Source organism: Balaenoptera musculus, chromosome 10 (assembly GCF_009873245.2).
Source record: "Balaenoptera musculus isolate JJ_BM4_2016_0621 chromosome 10, mBalMus1.pri.v3, whole genome shotgun sequence".
Lineage (NCBI taxonomy): Eukaryota > Metazoa > Chordata > Mammalia > Artiodactyla > Balaenopteridae > Balaenoptera > Balaenoptera musculus.
This window is the reverse complement of record NC_045794.1, coordinates 31,764,479-31,791,257: the sequence shown is the minus strand read 5'-3', so window position 1 is coordinate 31,791,257 and position 26,779 is coordinate 31,764,479. Positions and strand designations below refer to the sequence as shown.

The 26,779-nt window shown below is 34.1% G+C and overlaps 1 protein-coding gene across 5 annotated transcripts in view; it reads right to left on the bottom strand.

Moving 5' to 3' along the window:
• CNTN1 (contactin 1) overlaps positions 1-26,779 on the bottom strand; it is a 358,325-nt gene that overhangs the window by 210,728 nt on the left and 120,818 nt on the right. For 2 of the 5 annotated variants that reach the window (XM_036867147.1, XM_036867145.1), the window contains one exon: positions 9,987-10,085. The exons of the other annotated variants lie outside the window; for them this stretch is intronic. The gene's annotated coding sequence lies outside the window, so the exon portion shown is untranslated. The remainder of the gene's footprint in view (positions 1-9,986; positions 10,086-26,779) is intronic. 5 annotated transcript variants of the gene reach the window in all.

Sequence of the window (26,779 nt, the reverse complement as noted above, 5' to 3'; positions counted from 1 at the left end):
GTAAAAATTAAGGATTAGTCACAATTTCACTTGACACATTCTAACTCTAAAATTTCATTTTATCCTTGATGAGGGACTAGACAGACAAATTTAAATAATCTTCATCTTGGATTACCAAAAATATTTTCTTCATTACTGCATGAAGCATCTATTTAAGTTCAATTTAAATAAAAGGAGAGCTTCACCTAAAAGCATTAACATTTGCATAAGTGAGGGCTATATCTTACTGCAATAAAAAAAGAGACAGAAAATTATTAGATTAGATTTTTTTTTTTGCATTTAATAACTTCAAAATAACCACTGTGCCAAAGAATTTTCTTTTTTTGCTACAAAAACGATTAAAGTATATCATTTATTAAAAAATCAACAGTATTTGGTATTCATCCTCTTCTGTAAAGGTCTTATCTAAATATATCTATGTAAACAATTGGCCATGTTTTCTCTCTTCTAGCTGAGTGTTCTGGCACAAATAACCACTTCTCTCAGTATCTTTATTATTATTTCTGCTTAGTTCTACTCCCCTCAAGAATTTTCTATGTATTTAACATCTTGAGTAAGTTCCAAAGAACCAATGTACAATTTCAAGTCATCTTTAATAAATGATACAAATCCAGACTCAACAAGACACATTCTTTTTGGCTTGGATCTCTACTGATCTTGCAGGTCACTTACATCTAAATATTTGTTTTATATAATTTGTCATTTAGCTGTGAATAGGTCACAACATGGAATACACACACTGATATTTTAAATACTTTCTTAACATTCCTACTGCCTCAGTGTAGTCCATTTCACTATTACTATTATGAATTAATTATGTGAATGAAGAAGACCTTATTATCAATATATTAGTGACAAATATTTACCAGCTGTTTACAATATATCAGACAATGTGCTAAATGCTGGAGATATGGACATAAACAGAACAATTGTTCCCATGGTATCTGAAAATATGTTGAACATCATTAAAAATAATTTAAAACATTTTTTATTACTTTCATCTCTGCTATTGACATAACTTCTGCATAAGCCATAATTTATCTTTAATTAAAATAGCCACAGCACTTTTGATGGACAGAATATTTGTTCAAGTTTTAAAGCACCAAATATTTTTGCATTAATATTCTAATCAATAATGTAAAAAAAAAAAAAAAAAAAAACAACACTTTGTTCATTCTAATCACCTGAACTTGCCAATTTCAACATAGTCTTTGTAAAAACTATCACAAAATACCCTCATCTATTGGTGAGTGTGGTGGTGGAGGTGGGAAAGAAGGGGCTACAAGATAGAGAGATATCTAAATCTTGGTAGCCAGGTATGTTCCCTAAGGCATATATCGAAGTTGATCTTCACTGAGATTGAAAACCACACTCATAGAGAAGTTGACACTTTTGACATGACAATCAGATATCCAGGTACAGGTATACTTTAGGTCCAGCTACATCACAACCCATCCTTCCCAACATTTGCTTGTACAGCCTTGAGTCACATGACACCATATACTTCCAATAAATCTCCCCTTTTGCTTAAGCTAGTTCAAGATAGATTTTTGCCATTATTTTATAACTTTAAATGGAGTATAATCTATAAAAATATCACTATGTAGTACAACTGAAACTCATGTAATATTGTAAATCAACTATACTTCAATAAAAAAAAAGAAAAAAGAGAAGAAAATCTTCTACTACAGGATTCATCTTGCCTTTGATATGTATAATTAACATAAAGAATATTATCCCCCAAGTCTATTCATTTGATAGTGTGACTTAAACAGTAGTGTCTTATAATTAATAAAATGGGATAACATTAATTCATGTGAACATTCATTCAACACAGATTTATTGAACATCTACTATGTTCATGGCACTGTGCTAGACACTGGGAATGCAGGCACCCTTTCTATTCTTCAATCAAATACAGAAGACTCCCCTGGTTAATATCATTTTTTCTCCTGAAGGAGTTAAGAAGAAGAAAAGGGTTCTAAAAGCATTTCCCCCAACAAAAGCATTTTAAAATTACTCATCATTAATTCATATTTTAGAGGAACTAATAATGAACTAAATAATATAAATTTATTAAAAACATTATTCATCAGACTACTCTGCAATAAGCTGGGTACATGTATTGGACATCTTGTAAAATTTATGTATTTCTTCAAGTGTCATTTTGTTCCTTATCCACTAGTCAGATTTTCCATACTTGAGCAAAGTGACCATTTTTGACCTTAGATTATGCTTATGGATAGTTTCTTTTTCAAATTAAACTTGACTTTCTTCTAGTAAATCATAATAAAAATTAATTTTCAATTTTGCACTGCCTCCATTATGCCCATTTTAGTTAAAATGAAAGGAAGATGAACAAACTTATGAACATAGGGGTTCAAAATGTCATTGATTATATACATGCATTGACATTTGAAGATTCCTGCAGAGTGCCAAGAAAATTTAGTAAAAGTATGGGGATATAGAAAAGAAACTTTAATCTCCTAATCCTGAACCTAGAGTTTTATAACAGTATAACCTTTATCTCTCAGTTTTCCCATCTTTAAAGAGAGGATCTCATAGTCTCCTAGAGAGGATTAAATGAGATTATTCATTTAAGCGTGATCTCAGCAAAACGTTTTTTCCTTTCAAGTTGTACTTTAACTACCTATCTCTTTTTAGTGTGAACCTCTGAAATTTACAGTCAACACCATTTATTTCATAATACACTGACTAAATCATTATACCAATATTTCTAAACTATTTTAAGTATCCTTTTACTACCTCATTCAGGAAGTTATTTTTGATGCCCTCCCTTAATTTTAGCTAGAGCCCAATTTATATGCACTTACTGTACCTGCTTCTATCTTTACAAGTGTTAGCTTTGTCCAGTGAGCTTTCAGTTATTTTCTCTCCTTCTTTTAACAGACTATTCTGTCCATGGAAACAGGGAATATAATTCCCTTTGCATAGCCAATGCACATAAAAGGAGCTTAATAAAAATTTGCTGAATTAATAAATTAGTGTGTTCCCTGACCTCAACAGATTCACAATCATGTAAGGTAATATACATATCTATTACATATGAATATAACAGCATTCCATCAATTAGATTGTACCGTAGTATCTGGTATATATAAATCTATTTATTCCATCTAAATATAAACTCTTTGATGGAAAGGTTCATGTTGTACTCATTTTTGTAACCCCAAAGTCTGGCATAGTAGCTAGCATATGTGCAAGATTTGCCAAATATGGTTCTTCAGTTCAGGAGAGTTGTGTGTGTATACACACACACACATACGTACACACACATATACACACACACATAAAGTGGGCACTTGGAACTTGGGAAGATACTGCTACTAGCTTTGTGTTCAAAAGTTTAATTCAAGGGATTGAAGTTGCAACTAAATGCATCACTCAAAAAGAATAGTCATACAGTCTAGACAACTGTTGATAAATGATCTTTGCTTCTGTGTGTGGGATTAATTGGAATGCAGATATTTTAGAAATAATTATGCTGGCAATAAACATAAGCATTTTAGGCACAGTGGTATAAGTGCTTTGGCTAGTAAAATAGATAGCAATAAATTGGCCTGAGAAATATAGTTGATGTATCAGAAAAATAAGTTTATAGGTTAGATTGGAGAAAAAAGGAAAGAGTGGAGTTAATTCTAAATTTATAAACGTGGCAAATGACAGTGTCTCTTGCACTTAGAACCCATATATCTATCTGAAGATCAATCAAGATAGCCATAATGCCAAGATTCTCATACAAATGTTACTGTATACGGCACTTTTATGTTAGTCTATAATGACAAATAAAATTTTAAAGTACTTAACTATGTTATATAATTTTACCAAGTGTTTGTAAGCATGGATAATTGTCCATGAATATACTGATTTAAGGATAGATAAGTCCAAAGACAAAAATGAGGCAAAATGACTTGTAATCATCTTCTTAATGTTCCCTGAGACAGAGCTACTATCAATTTTAACAGGCAAGGACAACATAAGAAATTTTTTCTAAGGATAATATTATGTTCAGATTTTCCACAGCCTGATAAATCCTCTCTTGGTAAGGATTAAACTTCTTATTCTCTACAGGTATAACCTCTCAGTATTATTTTCCAGCCAAATCCTCCAAGCCAGGGCCAGAACTCAAATTATAGGAAACACAAAACTAGTAAATAATAAATAAATTTTATGTTCATGATAATTTCACAGAATACATTTCCTCAGTAGTAAGCATCTCAGAATTTTCTACTAAAACTGTTCCTCTGTAGAAGATCAGTGTTCATCATGATTTCAAAACACTTTAAAAATTATAATAAAAGTCATTTCCTAGGTTCAAGTAAAGGGAAAAATTGCAGTTTTCCATTATTCTTACCTATTTATTCTGGAACTTGGGTGCCCTCATGCTGACCTACTTAGTTTATCACTAGTCTGCCTAATTCACCTCTTGGTTTCCTGCTCACTCAGTTCTTCAACAGATTTCTTCTGTTTGTCACCCAGCTTCTCGTGTTGCCAACTTTATATCATCTTCCATCTGTTTAAATTCCTATGTTCTTTCTGGCACAGCTCCGCCTCCAGATTCTCTCCCAGCCACCTACCTTGCTGCCCTTCCATCTGCTAGCATGACTAGTGTCTTTTCTAACCTGTTCCCAATCTAAATTGTCTCCAATTATCTACTTGAATTTCTTTATCAAAAGTTTATCTCTTAAAGGACTATTGTGATTGCAATAGTTACTTATAATCACACAATCTTGGAGTAGATAGGGAAGTTAAAAGCCAAAATGCTCAAACATGCATTTAATGTTTTAATTCTTCTACCCTTTAAAGTCATTTACTTTTCTCAGCTTCTTTTAATGATAATGTTTTGAAGGAATAGCGTGCACTACTGAAAGATACCACTAATGTCTTTTCATATACATTTCTTCTGCACACTACTTCTGTGTGGCTCAACTCTTCTTAGTCCTGTGGTTAAGTGCATTTGTCATTGTTCCAAAGTTCTGCATTCACTGATTACCAACAACCTTTTCTTGAACACCACATTCTCAAGACAGTTCAATTCAAATTTTTAGGCTTAATGTAGCAGAAATATTTTTTATTTAGGATGTGTGTTATAGTTGCCTACTGGATGCCAAAGAGGTTATATAAACAACACTAGCATTTGATTATTACAGTTTCAGAATTTGATATTTAAGGAGCATAAGGTGGCATTTTCCCTTGACATTGATTTAGTTGTTTGATGAGGTAGATGCTTATTTTCATGCAGCAGATGTAACATACTACAAGTTAAAGTGGACTCAGGAAAATATTTAAAACTTTAGACCTATGTACCTTGTTATAAGACTAAAAACTAATTGTCCACTCACATTTCTGGAGTAATACCCTTCCTCTATCAACCACAACTTAGAAAAGAATTACGCTTGTGTTTACAAGAGGTTCACTTAGAAATTACCCTTATATTCAAAATAATATTGTAACGGAGCAGGACCCTTATGGGGTCTTCCAGGACAGGCCTTCCCCCCATATCCTCTGCTTTAGCTCCTCTCTGGAGTATGTAGATTACAGTATCTGATGCACATTTCCTGAGTTGTGTTACAGATGTGAAAAACCCCTACCAAATGGAAAATATTAACTGTTTGAAGACCATAAGCACATAGCCCCCAAGCCTACTGGAGCCTGAGGATTGATAATGTTAGCCCCTGTGATACAACCGTTACCTCATTCATCAGCCAAACAAAAGAATTGTGCACTAACTGATCACACACCCTGCAATCCCCTTCCCTCACCTGGCTTTTAAAAATGCTTTGCTAAAACCCTTTGGGGAGTTCGAGGTTTTGGGGACATGAGCCATCCATCTGCTGGCATGGCCCTGCAATTAACCTTTCTCTGCTCCAAACTCCGACATTTCGGTTTGTTTGGCCTCACTGTGCTTCAGGCATATGAACTTGTGCTAACAATATAGCAGTTTAATAAAAAGGTAATGATTTCAGAAAGGCTTGACTGATTTATTTTAAATACTAGGAATGTAATACTTCTATTGATGTTAATTAACATTAAAGAAGATGTTGATAAGTTTTTCATGTTTATTTTAATATGTTTTATTTTATCTAGGTATGGTAAGGCCAATAGATCTGGTGATGACTGTCATTGAAAAAAATAGCTTGTTATATTCACAGATCCTGAGAAGGCGGGACATGCCTGGGGACACACAAGGAAGCATGGGGGGCAGGTTTTGTCAAGAGGCAGAGGGAAAAGGGCAACTGTGGGCAAGAGCCTTTATTATGGTTTTCTCAGGAAGGAGGCAAGATAAAAGTGGATTTAGGATTGGCCAGTTTGAATTATTTTAAGGAGCTCTGGGGCATTGGGGCTGTACCTAGTTGTCTTGATGTGAGAATTCTAATAAGAAGGTTGAAGGCAGGGCTTTGGATTGGTTGGTTTGCATTTGAAAAGGGAACTTGAGGGCCAGTGGTTTACTAACTCCCTTGATTGGCTCACCCTGAGAGGTGCAGTCCCTCCAGGGTTAGCAAGGCAAAGCATTAGAATACAGAAAAAAATATATAGTTAATACAATATTCAATTCAGGATTAACAATCATTAACAAGAAATGTTGAGAATTCATCTGATTCAGAGATTAGAAATATCTTTAGCATTAAATGCCTCCAGTGTGATTAAATAATGTCTGTGAGTACCCAATAACTATAAGACCCACGTTTAAACAAGTTATTCTGGTGGTTAAGTTCTTAACAACCTGCTCCCACCTTGTTTATTCTCATCTACACCTATACAATTCCTCTATTTCAGTCCTGACGCCAGAATATATAATATTGATTTTTGTTTCCACCCCTTTATGCACATTCTTCTCCTGGACTCCATTTAACATTTCTGAGCTTGGTTCCTCCTTTCTCCTGTGACACTAAAACTTTTAACCAAGTATTTGGCCTGATGCTATGCTCTAATTTTTTTCCTGCATTTGAACTATTTGTTCTATTGAAAGCATAGCCCTTCATCTTTTTCTTGCATCTACAGTGAGTACCCAGAAAAAACACACAAGAAGACCTTAATAAATGCTTCTTCATTGCACTGAGTTGTCTTGTAATATTAAAGTGATTAGGAAACAATAGATAATTGGGTAAAATGTATACTTATAATCAGAGGGAATAAATTGGTGAAACATGCATGAAGCTTTATTAAAATGACCCACTCAACAGTGTTAACTCCTGAGAGCATATATAAAGGGAAAATGTTTCATAAACTGTAATTTCTTAGGGAAAATATTTTAAGAAGGAACTAATTTTATCATTTTCTCCAATGTAAGAGAAAAGAATACAAAATCTCTTGGTATCACTCTTTGTTATAAATTCATACTTGAAAAAGTTTTCTGTGTATTTTACAAAGCTTGTAGCACATCAAGACTATTTACTAAAGAACCCTATAGGGGATTACCTTGTCATATAAATGTAAATTCAGATTTAATCAATTCGTATGTGTGTTTTAGGTTTGGAAAATGGGCATATCATCTCTCATCTTTTACTCTTCCAATCTTCTATAAATGATTCATAACTTTTCTATAATCTTATTTAATGCTGAATATAGTATAGATAGATAGAGATACAGTTTTCTTCTTAGATTTATTATAATGTAGGTGAAAACATCCCTTATTAATATACATATTTATTCTCTATAAGAAAATTGCTTGTTTACCAGTTTAAAATATTCTTCTCAACTGCTTTATCACTCTAAGTCACCTTTAAAATTCACTTTTAAGATAAATTACAAAACCATATATTAGTAAATCATAATATTTCAGAATTCTTATAAATTGATTTTAGAGGCATTAATAATATATATCAACTATGAATTAAATTCATTTTTCTTTCAAAAATTTTACATTTGATATTTCACTACTATATAGGTTTTTCTCATTCCATTTTCCTTCTTTCCATTATACCCTTTTTATATCTTCAGTTTCCTTTCCAACTGAATTTAATACTATTATACTTTGCCATAATAATCATTATCTAAACTCATTTTGGTGTTTCACCTCATATATTGTGGTTGATTTTCAAATATTCTCATTAATCTCTTGTTATTTTCTCCCAATTGATAACCTATAAAAAATTAATTGCAACTAATGGGGGAATTGGGAACTGAGCACATCTCATTCCAGATTCCCCTCACATGACCTGGGAACTATTCTTTATCAAAACCATTAGGTAATTTCAGTGAGATTGATTAATGGCCTGGGTTGAGACTAGAACAAAGACAAAGAGGCTTAGGTAACTACAAGTGCAATGTTACATAGACCCTTTGTCTATACAATCTCCCCAAGTTGGTCCATTAATTTTACTGCTATGATCTTGTCACCCATCATGGGGGCTTTTCTTCTACTGTCACCTCAGCCAGCTCCAACAAGTAGCACTGCCATTATACTCATTATTCAGAATTTAGTATGTCATTAGGTAGTAAATACCTTTAAGTTTCTGTTCCCTCCATTCTTTCTCATTGTCTTTTAGATTCCATTTTAGTAGCCGTTAAGGGGCCACCTCATCCAGGAGGCATTTAAGCAGAACTGAACACCATGACTCAGCAACGGGAGACCTCTAAGACGTATAGGCAGTTACCTACCCTCCCTTTCTTCCCCTTCCTAAGTAAAAACTCCACTCCACGTGTGAGTGTCCTCATAAAACACATTCTACAGTGCTGGGAGCGCAGTGCCACACCACCACCAGACAGTTGACAGGAAAGCCAAGTAACAGAGTAACACTGTAGCAGAACTGAAATGCACTGTGAAATGCTTGAAGGGTATTTTTCCTGTGGTCTTACTATCATTACTCTATTTCCTTTTTTAATTTTTATTTTTTAATAATAATCCTTATATATTATGTTTTATAAATTATATATTATAGTGTATATATGTATGTATGCATATGTGTACATATATGAATATGTGTATACATATATATACTAGTATACATATATATACTAATAGTATAAATGTACTGTTGAAAAGCATCCTTAAAAAATTTTACTGTATCTAGAGTTTCTTGCTGAATGTTTATTAAATGCTATTTTTCCACCCTAAAGAAAGGTTTAGGAATTTATATCATACTGCACATTATTTGCATATTTATTAATTATTTGTCATGATATTTAAGCAAGCAGCTTTAATTCACAAAGACTGGCAAATATAGTAGTAGATAGAACTATATTTTTCAGTTTTGCAGAGTTTTTGTAAATTTTATTTGGCTTTTATACAGTGGGTTCTGCAATTGTATAAGCTTAATTTTTAAAAGACCAAGAAAGAAAGAAAACTTTTGGGGGGGGGGCATAAATTTCAAAATATTACATCTATGCATTCTTTTTGGAGTAAGGCATTCTGGACAAGAGAGAAAAAAAACCAAAACACTACAGGTAGAAGTCAAACTGTTTTGTTTCTGACAACAAGGTCTTCCTTCAAGGACAAGCTAGTCCAAATTATTTTAATTCCATCTGTTCCATTTGTATGCAACACAGTATTTGAGTTTGAGTACCTCAGTGCTTTCCTCTGCTTCTGGGGAAAGGATTGAGCATTTTTGGTGTTTACCAACATTTTTTTACCATAATTTGAAATTATTGACATTAAGGAAATAATACGAGCCAAAGGAATACCACAGCCCTGCTAAAACTTCTCCACGGGAGGTAATTTTTGATTCAGCTCATACTTTCAGCGCTGCCCCTCCCCAATTTGCAGGTTTCTGTCTATCAGACACACACATCTGAGCTCTGGTACATTCTTGAAAAGCTTTTGCGTGCAAAATAAAATACCTTACGGCAACTTGTCAAAAATATAAAATAAAATCAGCTTTCAATTAAGATAAAAATTGAGAACCCTGACACTGCATAGCAATACTGAGGTGTGAGTCAATCGTACTAATACTGCATCACCCTTATCCTAACTCGGCACATTCTCCCTTGGAATTTACTAACCTAGAGAAAAATCTCGGACTTACCTCATATGTTGAATTATCTGACGTTCTGGGTATAGTATTTATCGCAAACTGTCCATTTGAATGAATGCAGCGACAGTTACACCACAGTACGTCTCTCTCCTGCAGCAGAAAGCAAGTTAAAAGGACTTCAAGCTGTGACCTCAGAGGCAGGCACAGCCGCTCCCATCCTTCAGCCAACCTTCTGGGGAGAGCAGGTTAGATGACAGTAAAGCTGGCTCTCTACATAGCAATACTTTCAAATAAAGCATTCTGTGCTGGGAGCTGTGGGATTTACATCCAAATTCAGCTGGCTAGAGTCAATGCTGCTTCTATGCCTGAAAATATTAAGCATTTCACTGCAGTCACTTAATGCAAGAAACTATCTGAGGCGACTTCACAAACCCTGTCATTCTGTTCGGAGACTAAAGAATGAGCACCGCATGCATAATTCATGCATTAAAATCTTCAATGCACTTCCTGTAGCCTCAGTTCTATCCAGTAATGGGCTATTGATCACCTCATCGCTAAGACAATTGGAGGTACACGATTGGTTTATTTCCACAAATAAAATTACAACCTAAATCACAGGCAGAAGCCTCCAACCCTGCAGCATCCACTCGAGTAAAACATTCACATAAACGAGATGGCATTTGCATACTGCAGAATGTTTAAACTGGACTCTTCCGCAGAAATGCTATAGCATCTATTTTCTTTTATTCAAAATACATACTTTCTGTGGGTTTAGGCTGAATATTTTATATTAGAAGTGAAGTATACAGAGTTGATCTTTTCCTACCCTTTCGGGAAAATCAACAGGGCTAAACAGAAAATTAAGAAAAAAATAAAATACAAACAATGGTGTATTGGTATAAATCATAGAAGTTTTTCTCTGGTTTCATTTGAATAACATTTCTTAGAAGACTTTAACTTAAAAACAATTAATTTTTATTTCAATAATGTGGAAGAGGATTTCTTTTTTTTTTAATCATCATAGTGGGTACATCATTGTTCCTCACTGTTAACTGTTTTGGATCATGAGCACCTGTGCTCTGGGTGTGTCAGTAGTTCTGAGAGCCCTTTCTCTCAGAATTTAAGCTCCTAAGAACACGCCATGATTTCTACTAGTCTTTTTTCACTGCCTCAAAAAAGTAAGCTTTAAAACAAATTGTGCTTTTTATTATGCTAATATTCATCAGGAGAAAACATAGGTAGCATTTTAAAATATCACAGTAGTATAATATTTTTTAAAATTACCATAATGGGAGATCCATGTAAAATAGCAAATGCATTTATGTACAAGAAATGTTTGTCTATTTCCCAAAGTATCTTAATTGTAAAAACAAAGTAAGCTTTATACACCAAAGAGGACTGATGTTATTGAGATCATTTAGAAGCCTAATGCCATGTCTTTCCAAAGGCTCTTCAATGGTGATTTGCAGTCAATAAGCCAGTAACAACTGATACCAGCATGAGAGGGTAGTAGGAGCCCTGATGACAATAGCAATGGAGTTCAGGGATGTTCAGGGAGACGGCTCTTCCTTCCAAGTACAGTAAGAGCATAATCCCTGCTAGGCCATTGAGAAAATAGGTGCACCTAGCTGATAAAGATTATGCTAAAATATTCTAAAGGTGTCTGAGAAATTAACTATCCAATTACTAGGTACATTATATATTCCATATTCTGCAATGTTTTGTTTTGCCCAAGCCAGATTCTTTTTGTGTGTTTACATATATACATAATAAAATTTACATAATAAAATTCAAGTAAACTACAAGACCTTATTTTATAACATTTATCAGAGTAATATTCTTTATACAAAAGATCTCAAACACTTAAAAATTACAGAAGGTATAGTTAAGGATTAATTTCCTGCCAAGAGTTGTATCAATTTAATCATTTAGAGAAGCAATTTTATATGAAGATAACATCTCTTTTAAAAATAGTAGAAAATTGAAAACTTTGAAATTTAAGTTATCATGTGTAAGGATATAGAGTACATTCATTTAAGAGATATAGATGGCTGAAAAAACCAAAAATAATTACAACCGTAAGCATTGGAAATTTAAGTTCTCTGAAATGACATAATTCAATAGTGCATAACCGGGTGGATAGGAAAAGCATTAGCTTTGTCCTTCTCTTCTTCTGCAGTGAGTGAGAGGAAGGAAAATATCTTTTCTCACATACAAATATCCAAGACCCAAGTCTAAAATGGTGATGGCAACTTTTCATCTACTTCGTGAATTTTCAGATTCAATTGTTTTAAAGTTGAGGAGAGAGATGAAACACACACACACACACACGCACACACACATCATCATCAACCGAGAAAAGACCAAGATTAGAGTCAGCAAAGAAGAGAAGAGTATGGCATGAGAAAGGCTATGGAGATAGTAAGTCCCTAAGAAATCAGAGTGGGGGCAGCAAGTAAACCTTGAAGGGAAACACCTGAGTAAAAATAATCAGTTGTACTCCCAGATAAGATGAAGCCTGAGAATGTAATAAGAACCAATTTCCACTTTCCAGAAGTCTGGCTATGCCTGAGAAACACACTTAACCAATCTTTTCAAATGGATGGAAAACAGAGATGGCTCTTTTAGATGAATTTGATCTCTTTGCAGATCTAGAGGATTTCCAATATTTTAAATTTATAATGCATGTAAACTATGGAGTGAACTCTGTAATGTACAATAGGGTCAATAAAATGAATCAAAATTTGTGAATAAATCAAAACATATTTAGTTGCTAATTTTGCAATATCTATATATAATAAGATATATACCTAGCTGCCTGTCATTTGGAAAAAATGCATAATTTATATCCACTATAAGAATACATAATGCCATGTAGAAGTAGGAAAATAATTTAGCCTGCCAAAGTTTCTACATTTCTGAACTCAAGGGTTGTGGGAGCAGACTGCATTTATTCTCTGAGATTTAAGACATTCTTTCCTATTTTCTCAAGCTGTCCTACCCATAACATAGTCGTCCCCTAATCATAACACATTCATTCAATCAAAAAATATTTCTTATGTACTTTCTGTATGAAACAAATTGTACTATATGCTAGGAAGACAAATATATATAGTGGTTGCCCCCAAGGTATTCATTCTTTAGTGAGGAAAACAAGAAAAGACATAGATACAGAATGATGAATACAATTACCTCTGATACATGTTAAGGTATGCAAATGAGGTAATTACTAAAGTATGCTGTGCCTGTATGCTAAGTAATTGATAGATAAGTGTTATATATGAGGCATAGAAGCAGAAGGAATATTGGCATCACCAACTGCTCATAGGGCATTAGGAAATGATTCATGGAGGGGGTGCTATTTAAAGAAACTGTGTGGTAAATAGAACTAACATGGGCTTTAATGTTTGACAAATTTGAAATTAAGTTCAAGCTTCCTCAGTTTGCTACCCAACCAAACTTGGGTCCGTTTGCCCTGCACAGTAAAGCCAAGGTTGACACTGGGTTATAGTGAAGGAAAGTGCAACATTTATTGTAAGGCACCAGACAAGGAGTCTGGGGCAGCTAATGCTCAAAAAACTCAAACTCCCAGATGAGTTTCAGGGAACATTTTTAAAGGCAAGGTGAGGGAGGGGAGTCCTGGTGTATGTGATCAGCTTGTGCACAATTCTCTGATTGGTTGATGGTGAGTTAAGAGGGCAGTGTCACAGGGGTTAACATTATCAATCCTCAGGCTCCAGTAGATCAAGGTCATCAAGTAGTTAACTTCTTCCATTTGGTGGGGGTGTTAGCATCTGTTACAAAACTCACGAAATATGTTTCAGATACCGTTATCTAGGTATTTCAAGGAGGAACTAAAGATTCTGTGAATGCCACATGGCTGATTTACTGTTAAAATTGTTACCAGTTCTCCTGGTTCAACTGCTACTTTTGTCACTACCTGTTCACATCTTTTTGATCATTAATTCTTTTTTTTATTGGAGTATAATTGCTTTACAATGTTGTGTTAGTTTCTGCTGTACAATGCAATGAATCAGCTATATGTATACATGTATCCCCTCCTTTTTGGACCTCCCTTCCACCCCCCCCCCATCCCACCCATCTAGGTTATCACAGAGCACCAAGCTGAGCTCCCTGTGCTATACAGCAGGGTCCCACTGGCTGTATCTTTCACACATGGTACTGTATATATGTCAATCCTAATCTCCCAATTCATCCCACCTTCCACTTCTCCCACTGTGTCCACCCTTCTGTTCTCTACACCTGTGTCTCTATTCCTGCCCTGCAAATAGGTCCATGTGTACCATTTTTCTAGATTCCACATACATGAGTTAATATATTGTATTTGTTTTTTCTATTTCTGACTTACTTCACTCTGTATGATAGACTCTAGGTCCATCCACATCTCTAAAATGATTCAATTTCATTCCTTTTTATGGCTGAGTAATATTCCATTGTATATATGTACCATGTCTTCTTTATCCATTCATCTGTCAATGGACATTTAGGTTGCTTCCATGTCCTGGCTATTGTAAATAGTGCATAGACATTTCTCCAAAGAAGACAGACCAAGAAGCACATGAAAAGATGTCCAACATCACTAATTATTAGAGAAATGCAAATCAAAACTACAATGAGGTATCACCTCACACCAGTCAGAATGGCCATCATCAAAAAATCTACAAACAATAAATGATGGAGAGGGTGTGGACAAAAGGGAACACTCTTGCACTGTTGGTGGGAATGTAAATTGGTACAGCCACTATGGAGAACAGTATGGATGTTCATTGAAAAACTGAAAATAGAACTACCATATGACCAAGCAATCTCACTACTGGGCATATACTCTGAGAAAACCATAATTCAAAAAGACACATGTACCCCAATGTTCATCAATCATTAATTCTTGAGCCAGGCCTTTGTGACTCAGGGGATGCCTGGAAGACTACAGCTTTTCAACAAACAAAAGGCAGGGAGAAAATATGGGTGGAGGGATCTGTTGCAGGAAAGCACAATAAGGTCTTGTTCATGTGACCTTGGACGTGCTACCCATACTCCATAAGCATGAGTTTTATCATGTAGAAATCTAGTTAAATATCTATCTCTTTATCTTTTTATAAGAATTAAATAAATGGCTTACAGAACAATAATTAAAAATACAGTTTTTGTAGTCATCCAGATGAGAGTTTAAATCTTGCCTTAATTTCCTCATCTCTAAATGGAAATTTCATTGCCATCACAGAGTTATTAGAAAATTCAAATAATACAATGTCTTTGTGTCACTTAACACAGTTTCTGACACAGTGAGGACTTTAGAAACATTAATTTATTTTCTCCAAAATCTTAGTCTTGAAGAAAAGGCTTGAAGGGAAAGCCATTTTTAGTAAAGAGAAAAGTATGCATTTGTAGAGACAGGACATCACATGATATGCTTGAGAAACTGAAGTATCTATATTATGATAATTTTGGATACAATAAACATTTTGTCAGGTGATGAGGCAAAATTATACAAAATCCGATAGTATAGGACTCTTTTTAAAAACTGTTAAAATCATGATTATATACCACATTTTTAATCTGGGAAGGAGTTTGAAGCTATTCTACACAGAAAGAGATATTTAAAGATTTCACCAAGAGAGTAAAACGACTAGATTTTGTGGCTAAAGGATAGATTGGATGCAGTAACCAGATTAAAAAATGTGTTTAATAAGATATGATTTTAGTCTACCAGAAGTGATGAGGGCCTGCACAAAGCAGAGATAGGGATATTCTAGAGATATTTAAACATTAGAGCATAGGACTAAGTAGGATTAAGAGAGAGGGAGAAATCATGGAAGACTTTAGGACTTTAGGACTTGAGTCACTCAGTGTCCTTCTCTCATCCCTATCCAAGAAAAAAAAAAAAAAAAAGAAGAAGAAAAGAACCACCGATATTATGAGAAGATGGTGATGTAATGAGATTATAATATTAAATGAAACAAAGGAGAGGCAAACCAGAAGAAAGATGAAGAGTTGGTAAAGAATTGGCCACTTATAGAGCTTCCAGTAGACACTTGGATAACGAAGCTATAGCTCACTAAATAGGTTTGGAAGTGGCCAGAATTGTTTAAGCTATGGAAGTGGAGGAAACAACTCAGGGTTGAAGGTGTACAGAGAAAAGAAGGCGGAGGATGAAACCCTGAGATGTAGATAAGAAAATGTACATAAAAACCTTAAATTAAATAAATATCTTGACATAATTAATAAGTTGACTACAAAAGGGAAACCTGCTAATATATGTTAAACATATACTATAAGGCTAGAACATGCTTAGTACTTTAATAAATTTATTTGATTTGATCATCACAAAGCTCTCATGAGATAAGTAACATTTACCTCCACTTATCAATGAAGACTCTGGCTCAAAGAAAGGCTAAGAAATTTGGCCAAGTCACATGACCAATGAACAGGTAAGCCTGAAGTCACATCTAGATTTTCCAAGTTCACAATTCACACCTTAAACCACATCAAGCTGCTGAACCACTTCTAAGAACCACAGTCCTAACAGAATGCATTCTCTCCATCTCTGCTTTTATACATCCCAGAAGATCAACAAAAAGTAAGTTTTGTATTAAAAGTATACAAAACAAGTATGTCTGGTAATCACTACTTGTTTTAAAAATAAGAGAAAAAAATTAAAATATGGAAAAGAAAAATCATTTATTATTGTTCCAAATACATAATATTTTATATATCTATATATTTATCTCCAAATGCACAGTATGTAATTATGTCTAAACTAGTTTATAAAGAAGACATTACCATTGCTTTCGATAGGTAAGAAAACAGGCTGAAATAGTTTTCAGTAACTTTCTTAAGGGTACATAGATTAAAGAATAAGACAAATTTCCACATGACCAAAGCTCAGGGTTATTACACTGTAATATCCTTTAACAACATTGTTTTTTAATTCACCAAGAAATGAACAAAATAGAGCTACAACCATCAACATAGATGGAGCTTGCATGCTTAATGCTGAAGAAAAAAAGTGCAGAACTCATATATCATAATTCCAATTACATAAAATTTAAAAATAAGCAAATGGTATGATATTATATTTTGCCTAAAGGTATATGTAAATAAGATACATGAAAATTAAGGTCTGGATATAAATTCCAAATTCTGGATTGTACTTACTTCTGGGAAGAGGAGGAAGGGTATTATTGGGGGGGAGGATATAGAGAATTTTATTTGCATAAAATACTTTTATTTATTAAGCTGGTAGTGGGCACACATCTTTCAGTTAAATAAAGAAGAAAATAGCTATAGGGAACAGGTATCCAAACATGTCCCAAAATTTGAGATACTTGTACATTGTCCATACAACATTAAAGAATTCTTAGTTCCATTAATATACCCAACATTTTCTCAATATTTCAGTTAGCGTACAGCGCTTAATATACCCAAATGATTTCCAAAGTCTCATACAAATCACCCAACTGTAGTTCAACTTGCATATAAAATGAACCTAATAAGATTTCTGCTAATGGTTACAAGTATAATTGAAAAATATAACTTGAAGTTTTTTCAATCTATGAAGTTTTTTAAGTCTAAATAATTATAATAATCCCTATTTAATTATATTTACTTTTAGTTACTTTTAGAGAAGCAGTTTTCCTTTTTAAGGTACTAAATACCCTTGGAAGAAGACATATTTAACTCCAAGTCACAGATACCAGCAACCAGTTCCATCCCATGAGATTCACTGAACACCTCAGTGAACATGCCAGTATGTATCTCTAGATACACATTAAAAAATAATTTTACAAGTTTAATCCTGCTTCTTCTTTCTAGTAACAAATTTAAATATTTTCAAAATAGTCTGTCTAAATAAATATCTAGTCTCAAGACAATTTAGATTTACTTCATTATGTCTCAATTTCTTTTATACAAGAAAAGTGTGTACTCTCTTAGGTCTTTAAGATTTTGAGCTTTTGAAAAGAATGACTTGACTCGTAAGTAACTCCTTTAAGAAGGTTTAGAAAAATAAGGTTTATTGTATGAATTCACAAATGAATAAATGTCAACAACAAAATAAATGACACATTCACTACAATAGTTGATTAACCCATTAAAAATACAAACTCCTTTTATGGACTTTATACGAGTTTTAGCCTCACTATCACTAAAAAGTACTTAATTAAAAACTTCTAAATAGATGTATTTTAAAAATTACCACATCATGATTATACTGCAGAAGTTTACATTGTGTGCGTATATGTGGATGTGCATATGTATACAAATATTAAAAAAATTTAATGGCAGTATACTATATTTCACATTAGTGTACATGTAACATCACACAACTTGTTGAATTGTCACAAACCAGCACAGCTATGTCACCGACACTCGGATCAACACACAATACATTACTAGGAGCCCAGAGGCCCTGTGTTCTCCCTTCCATCCTCCACCACCCACAAAGATAGCTATTGTCCTGAAGGCTAACATCCTAGATTAGTTTCACCTGAATTTTTACACAGCCTTTAAAAACCAATGTCTAGTGCTGTAGAATTCTCTAGATATAAAATCATTTCAGAAATAAGTTTGGACAGAAGTTTTTATTCACATTCTTTCTATTCTTTTTTGACCACAGGTTCAATGTAAAATGTAAATGTTATACTTTCATTTAATAAGGCAATTTTGTATAAGTTCTTTTTTATATGAATATTTTGCAATGCATTTTATTTTTCTACCAAAACTAGGTCTCATAGCAGGATATTAATATTCCAGTAAGTCCTTTTGTAAAATATTGGTTTTCATAGAGTCATTGCATAAGGCAATCAACTTTGCTTCTTCATAAGGAGTTTTACCTTTAAACTTGCAACTGTAATTTCCTGGAAAATATTTCATCATAGACATTTGTCCTGTTCAATTGAAGAGGCACTCATAAAGTATCTTTAAAATATAACTAATATTTTATTTGTAGGGAGTGGGTATGGGGATCTTTCTGAACAAAGTGACACTTAACTGAAATAAACAAGAGTTTAAATTAAAAATAGATGATTGATTGAACATAGGGATTGAAAGTCTTATTTTAAATATAAGAATAACATATGATCTAGACTGACCCTTGGTGCAAAATTGTCAGATGCAAAACTCTTATCTAGCATATTACCCAGTAAAAATTATGTTTGAAAAATAATCCAAATAAACAATAAAGAAAAACAGGTATATGGAATAGAAGGAAAAAAACTGGCTTGGGGCATGCAGGTATTAATGCAAAAACACCTTTCTTCCAGTCCAGTTAACATTGACTTGAGCACTTTTTTTTTCTAAAAATATTCATTGACGTGGGAAATATTCACTGACATGGGCTATAGGTCAAAATCTAACTTAGAATCAGTGGTCTGTTGGAGCCAGCCCATTGTTAGATACCATTTTAAATTTCAGGATTTTGCAAGACAGTTGTTAAAGACAGTCATCATTAATAATTAAATGATATAAACTTTACCTTATGTACTTGCATAACTTGACAGATAATGTATACTGAATTTAAACTTATATCTCCATCCAAAATTTCTTTTCTGAACTCCAGACCCATCAGCCTACTTTTGTACTTGATGTTTTATACTTGTATATCTCAGGCAGTTCACAAATGAACTCGACTTCCTTTCTCTAAATTTAGTTTTCCTTTTTCTCTTCTGTGCTAGGAAATGGTACCATCATCTACTAATCTACTCATTCCAGAAACTGAGATATCACCTTTTTTACTTGAAAGATCATCTATATGCTGATAAACTCAAATTTTGTCTGTAGGTAAGAGATCTTTTCTGAAATTCAACACATCAACTTCATAGTTCTACTTGGTTATATCTCACTCTTAGATAACTGAATTCCCAATATTTCCCCCAAATCTGATCATCTCCAGTCCTTCCTATCCTAGTAAATGACATCACCCTACACCATCCTATTTATGCTTAAAGCCTACAGCTTCAACCCTCTTTTCTACCACCTAATTATATACTGTATCCATCTACTTTTTCCTATCTTTATTGTCAATAGCAAAGTTCAAGCTATCATCATCTCTCACTTAGACTATTGAACCAGTCTTAAAAATGAGCTCCCCATATCTACTCTGCTGCTGTCTAATCCATACCAAATACATAGTGAGATCACCTAAAAGGATATGTTAAAAATGCCAATGTCATCATATTGTTTACTGGTATAAAAATATTCAGTGTTTTCCTGAGCTACAATTAAGATAATATTCAAAATCTTCAACATAGCATATAATGTCCTGTTGGTCTCTAGCCAACCCTATAGCTTCATCGTGTTCTCTTTTCCCCTTCCTTCACTGTATTCTAGCAACTCTGGCCATCTTCCTGTTTTTCCTAACTTTAAGACTTTATTCTTCCTCTGTCAGGAATTTTTTTTCCAAATATTTGCTTGGCTAACTGACTTATCTTTCAGGCTGTATATTCTACTTTACCAATTTGCAAACTTGGATACTTCCTTCTGTAATTCACTCTTGCAATACTCAGTAACTTTCCTTTATAGCTGATCAAAATTATAATTAAAACCACACTTTTATAATTGTTTAGTTAATGTCTAACTCTTCCACTATAATATAATTTTCACTACAGCAAAGATCATATTTGTTTCATTTGCCTTTCATTTATCACAGGTATGATGTGCATCACTGTGATTACTACACAGGGTACCAAATATGTGCTGAATGCATGGAAGAATGAATCAATCACAGTGTGTGCTTATATTAGAGGGTCTGATTCTTTAAGTTTGAATTATCAGGCACTATGATAGAGTTGAACAGATAGAACTGAGCTGCTTGCCTTTGAATAAATGTTTCATTTATTTCAGATCTTTGGCTAAGAATTCTTGTGTATTAAACTGCTTTCTAAAATTCTGCACCACTTATCTCTGTCCCAGGATTTTGACTCCCTAGCTTGTCAAACCTGTACCGGTCAGTAGACTTTGACCTGTTGTTACTCATGCTGGACATTCTGCTCTGATTTTGTGTCCAAACTCATTTATCCTTAAGTGGAGAAGTTTTATTATCTCCACAACCTCACCTATGTCCTGACCTACTTGAATTCTCTGTTGTCTTATATACCCACTTCGGTGCAGCCTAAAACAGAACACTGATTAACTTCTATTAATTCTAACAACTTTAGCTGTTGTTTTAACTTTACTTTCTCTAGGGAGATTCTCCTCAGCCTTTTGATAATTTTCTTAGCTGGCTCTTAAATTTCTAGTAGTTTGAAGCTGATGTGTTCAAATTTGGTGTGGTGATAACTGCCAGAGATGTTGAAAGAGCCTTGATGGCTTGAATGTATCTAACTTATGGTTTTCAGGGTGTGATCTATTTCTGTACTCTCACTGATTAAGCTGTCTGTTTCCTTCTTCGTTAAAACTGGGAAAGCCCTAGTTGCTGAAGATGCTTATTAATAATATTTTTCAATTTAATAAGTTCACAAGTATTGCTTAACAGTAGAGAATGTTGCCTAAACAAAGAAAAATAATAGAGTATTTTTTCTCCTAACTTGCATTGTTCATTGTTTTCAAATATATTTTTCTTGCCTTCCCAATGTGTTGTAAAGAGAGAGGTGGTGGATCTAATAGTTGAAAGCATAAGCTTTAATTTCTTACACCCTGGAGTTTAGTATCATGTTTTACATTTACTTGCTGTTTGTCCATAGCCAAGTTACTTAAGCCCTTTAAATCTCAATATTTTTATTTGTTAAATGAAATAACAGTAATAATGCCTCCATAATAGGAATACTGTGAGATTTAATTAAGTGAAAGAACATGAAAAAAACTTACCTCATATAGCACTTCAACATAGTGAGTGTTAACATTTGTTAGTTACTTTTATCGCATAAACTCCTTGCAATCTAGCATCATGCTTTATACTGCTGATAATAGGCATCTAACACAGAGCTTACATAAAATAGGTTTATGACAAATGCTTATTGATTGATTGATAAATTCAACCAGATTTTCTTTCTGAGTCTTTTTGTTTTATCAGATTTTAATGACTCAGAAGATGCTATCTCAGGAAAAGGCCATCACTCAGATTTGAAAGAGAGATTAAAAGCTAGTTTACAGGAAACAAAAGCTAAAAGTGTTCAGCACCACTAAATAGGCCTTACAAGAAATGTTAAAGGGACTTCCTTAAGTGGAAAAGACAAGACTACAACTAGATATATAAAAATTTTGGAAGGAAAAATCTTATTGGTAAAGGCAAATATACAGTAAATGTAGTAAGTAAACACCTTTAAAGCTAGTAGGAAACTTAAAAGACAAAAGTAGTAAAATCAACTATAGCGACAATAAGTAAAGGGATATACAAAACAAAAAGATGTAGAATATGATGTCAAAAACATTAAATATGGAATGGGTAGTAGAAATGCAGGGTTATTAGATGCATTTGAACTTTAGGGATCATCAACTTAAAATAATCATGTATACACATATATAGGTTAGTATATGTAAATCTCATGGTAACCAAAACCCAAAAATCTGCAATAAATACACACACAAAAAAGAGAAAGGAATCCAAATGTAACACTAGAACAATCATCAGATCACAGGGGAAGAAAGAAAAAAAAAGAACTACGAAAATAAGCCCAAAACAATTAACAAGTGGCAATAAGTACATACCTATCAATAATTACATTAAATGTAAATGGACTAAATCCTCCAGTCAAAAGACATAAACTGGCTGAATGGATAAAAAAACAAGATCTATATATATGCTGCCTATAAGAAACTCACTTCAGATCTAAAGACACACAGACTGAAAAGGAGAGAATGGAAAAAGGAATTCCATGCAAATGGAAACGAAAATAAGCTGGAGTAGCAATACTCATATCAGACAAAGTAGGCTTTAAAACATAGAATGTAACAAGAGGCAAAGAAGGTTATTATATAATGCTAAAGGTATCGATCAAAAGAAGATAAAATAATTGTAAATATATATGCACCCAACATCGAAGCACCTAAATACATAAAGTAAATATTAGAAACCATAAAGAAAGAAACTGACAGTAATAAAATAGGGGACTTTAACACCCCACTTCCATCCTTGGGGAGATCATTCAGAAAGAAAATCAATAAGGAAACAGTGGCCTTAAAAGACACATTAGGTTATACGGCCTTAATAGATATATAAAGAACACTCTATCCCATAGCAGCAGAATACACATTCTTTTCAAGGGCACATGAAATATTCCCCAGGAGAGATCACATGCTAGGCCATGAAACAAGCCTCAATAAATTTAGGAAGACTGAAATCATATCAAGCACCTTTTCCAACCATAAAATGCTATCAGACCAGAAATCAGCTACAGGAAAAAACTTACAAAAACCACAAAAACAGGGAGAGTAAACAATATGCTACTAAACAACTGAAGAAATCAAAGAGAAAGTCAAAAGATACCTGAAGACCAATGAAAATGAAAACACAATGATCCAAAATCTATGGGATGCAGTAAAAGTAGCTCAAAGAGGAAAGTTTATAGTGATACAAACCCACCTCTCGAAACAAGAAAAATTTCAAGTAAACAGCATAACCTTACAGCTAAAGGAGCCAGAAAAAGAACAAACAAAACCCAAAGTTAGTAGAAGAAAAGAAATAATAAAGATCAGAACAGAAATAAAGAAATAGAGACCAAAAAATAGTAAATATTAATGAAAGAGCCATTTCTTTGAAAAGATAAACAAAAGTGATAAACCTTTAGCCAGACACATCAAAGAGAGAGAGAGAGAAAAGAGATGTAAATAAAATAAGAAGTTAAAAATGAGAAATTATAGCCAACATCACAGAAATACAAGAGATCATGAGATATTACTACAAACAATTATACACCAATAAAATGGACAACCAAGAAAAAATGAACAAATACCTGGAAATCAGATCATTTACCAGTAATGAAACTGAATCAGTAGTTAAAAAAAAAAACAACTCCCAACAAACAGAAGTCCAGGACCAGACAGCTTCACAGTTGAATTCTACTAAACATTTAAAAAAGAACTAATGCCTGTCCTTCTCAAATTATTCCAATATATTGAAGGAGGGATGCTTCCAAACTCATTCTGAGGCCAGAATCATCCTGGTACCAAAACCAGACAAAAACACTACAAAAATAGAAAATTAAAGGCCAATATCACTGATGAACATAGATACAAAAATCCTCAATGAAATATTAGCAAACTGAATGCAACAATATATTAAAAGGATCATACACCATGATCAAGTGGGATTTATCCCAGAATGCAAGAATGGTTCAATATCCATAAATTAGTCAATGTGATACACAAAGGATAAATGAAGGACAAAAATCATATGGTTATCTCAATAGATGCAGAAAAATCTTTTGACAAAATTCAACATCTATTTATGATGAAAAACTCTCAACAAATTGGGTGTGGAGAGAACATACCATATAATAAAGGCCATATATGGCAAACCTAAAGCCAGCATCATATTCAATGATGAAAAGCTGAAAGCCTTTCCTCTAAGATCAAGAACAAGACAGGGATACTCACTCTCACCACTTTTATTCAAAATAGTATTAAAATCCTAGCCACACAATCAGACAAAAAATATAAATAAAAGGAATTCAAGTTGAAAAGGAAGAAGTAAAACTGTCACTGTTTGCAGATGACATGATATATATATAGAGAGAAAATCCTAATGATGCCACCCTAAAACTATTAGAACTAATAAATAAATTAATTAAAGTTGCAGGATAAAAAATTAACGTACAGAAATTCTGTTGTGTTTCTATACACTGACAACAAACTATCAGAGAAATTTAAAAACAATCCCATTTACCATCACATCAAAAACAATAAAACACCCAGGAATAAATCTTAAGAGGTAAAAGACCTGTACTCAGAAAACTATAAGAGGGTGATGAAAGAAACTGAAGGTGACACAAATGACTGGATAGATATATCATGCTCATTGGAAGAGTTAATATTTTAAAAATGACCATACTACTCAAGGCAATCTAAGATCCAGTGAAATCCTTGTCAAAATACTAATGGCATTTTTCATAGACTAGTGCAGATCATTCTAAAATTTGCATGGAAGTACAAATGACCCCAAATAGCCAAAACAATCTGGCAAAAGAAGAACAAAATTGAAGACATCACATGCCTTGACTTCAACCTATACTAGACACATAGATCAGTGGAACAAAATAGAGAGCGCAGAAATCAACCCACACTCATATGGTCAATTAATCTACCAAAAAGGAGGCAAGAATATACACTGGGGAAAAGACAGGCTGTTCAATAAATGGTGTTGGGACAACTGAACAACTACATGCAAAACAATTAAACTGGGCTACTTTCTCACACCATATAGAAAAATAAGATTAAAATGGATTAGAGTTAAATTCATTCAGTGAGACCTTAAACCATAAAACTCCTAGAAGAAAACATAGGCAGTGTGTTCTTTGACATTGCTCTTAGCAATAGTTTTTTGGATATGTCTCCTCAGCCAAGGGAAACAAAAGCAAAAATAAACAAACAGGACCTAATCAAACTAAAATGCTTTTGCATAACAAAGGAAACTGTCAACAAAATGAAAAGGCTGCATATTGAATGCGAGAAAATATTTGTAAATGAAATATCTAATAAGTAGTTAATATCCAACACATACAACTAAATATGAAAAAAACAAACAACCCTATTAAAAGATGAGCAGAAGACATGAATAGATATTTTTCTAAAGAAGACATGCAGATGGCCAAAAGACAAATTAAAAGATGCTCAACATCACAAATCATTAGGGAACTGCACATCAAAACTACAATGAGATATCACTTCACACTTCCCAGAATGGCTTTTACCAAAAAGACAGCAAATAACAACTGTTAGCAAGGATGTGGAGAAAAGGGAACCCTTGTGTACTGTAGGTGGGAAGGTAAATTGGTGAAGCCACTTTGTAAAACAGTATGGAGATTATTCAAAAAATTAAAAACAGAACTACCATACAACCTAGCAATTCCACTTCTGGATTTATTTTTTCAAAGAAAAATACTAATTCGACCAGAGGGCACAGAGCAGAAGTAAGAGAACTACAATTCTGCAGCCTGTGGAAGGAAAACCACATTCACAGAAAGATACATAAAATGAAAAGGCAGAGGACTTTGTACCAGATGAGGGAACAATATAAAACCCCAGAAAAGGGGGTCTGGGCAAGATGGCGGAAGAGTAAGACGCGGAGATCACCTTCCTTCCCACAAATACATTAGAAATACATCTACACGTGGAACTGCTCCTACAGAACACCCACTGAACGCTGGCAGAAGACGTCAGACCTCCCAAAAGGCAAGAAACTCCCCACGTACTTGGGTAGGGCAAAAGAAAAAAGAAATAACAGGGACAAAAGAATAGGGATGGGACCTGCACCAGTGGGAGGGAGCTGTGAAGGAGGAAAGGTTTCCACACACTAGGAATCCCCTTCGCGGGTGGAGACTGCGGGTGGCAGAGGGGGGAAGCTTCGGAGCCACGGAGTAGAGCGCAGCCACAGGGGTGCGGAGGGCAAAGCGGAGAGATTCCCACACAGAGGATTGGTGCCAAGCAGCACAGAGTTTGGTGGTGCCAAACTCACCAGCCTGAGAGGTTTGTCTGCTCACCAGCCGGGGTGGGCGGGGGCTGAGAGCTGAGGCTCGGGCTTCGGTCAGATCGCAGGGACAGGACTGGGGTTGGCGGCGTGAACACAGCCTGAAGGGGTTAGTGCACCACAGCTAGCCGGAAGGGAGTCCGGGAAAAAGTCTGCAGCTGCCGAAGAGGCAAGAGACTTTTTCTTGCCTTTTTGTTTTGTGGTG